The following is a 1127-nucleotide window of genomic DNA, read 5'->3' as shown; positions in this document are numbered from 1 at the left end:
CGCCTACAGACACTTGGGAGAGGGTCAGCAAGAGGTTTCTGGGAGTTGAAGTTTAATTCAAGATCTCCAGATCGCTGGAAAGCAATATACAACGGTCTACCAAGTATGAATTCGACAGGTGACTGCTCGTATATCAAATTAAGAAAACAAAGATAACTATATATATATATATATATATATATATATATTATATATAATATATATATATATATATATATATATATATATATATATATGTGTGTGTGTGTGTGTGTGTGGGTGTGTGTGTGTGTACAATGATGTGTTTGTGCTGCCCATAATCATCATCATGTCAAGGGCAAACTGGCCCAATCTGATATTACTGGTCTTATAAAAGTGTCCTATCTTTTATACTTTAATATGCAGATTTTCTGTGCAGTATTAGAAAGCATATTTTAATATAAAACTCATTGTGACGACTTACTCACATGGTCTACTGGAGAGAGGCTGTTGGCCAGACCATAGATACACCAGCATGAGAACGTTCCTGGTACCTTGTCATTGCCTGTGGTAAAGGTTCGTTTTCATGGTCTTGCTAAAGGGCCTCTAGTAGCCAATGGGAGTGAGTCAGATATAGGAAGTAAAAAGGTACCAGGAAGAACACAAATATATTCATTACAGTGAGAAGAGGATGAGTAAACACTTCAATTATTATAATTATATAAGCACATTTTTACTGTGTGCAATGGCTGAAAGAACAGAACACGTAATAATACATTAATATTACATTTAAAAAATGGAAATACAAGTTGCAATAAACATAATTTGCCTTTATGATGATGATTATGGACAGCATAAACACATCATTGTACACACACACACACACACACATATATACTTCCTGTATCTGACTCACTCCCATTGGCTACTAGAAGCCCTTTAGCAAGACCATGAAAACGAACCTTTACCACAGGCAATGACAAGGTACCAGGAACATTCTCATGCTGGTGTATCTATGGTCTGGCCAACAGCCTCTCTCCAGTAGACCATGTGAGCAAGTCGTCACAATGAGTTTTATATTAAAATATGCTTTCTAATACTGCACAGAAAATCTGCATATTAAAGTATAAAAGATAAGACACTTTTATAAGACCAGTAATATCAGACTG

This window comes from Polyodon spathula, chromosome 7, assembly GCF_017654505.1.
Source record: "Polyodon spathula isolate WHYD16114869_AA chromosome 7, ASM1765450v1, whole genome shotgun sequence".
NCBI classification, from domain to species: domain Eukaryota; kingdom Metazoa; phylum Chordata; class Actinopteri; order Acipenseriformes; family Polyodontidae; genus Polyodon; species Polyodon spathula.
Note: the sequence above shows the minus strand (reverse complement) of the source record.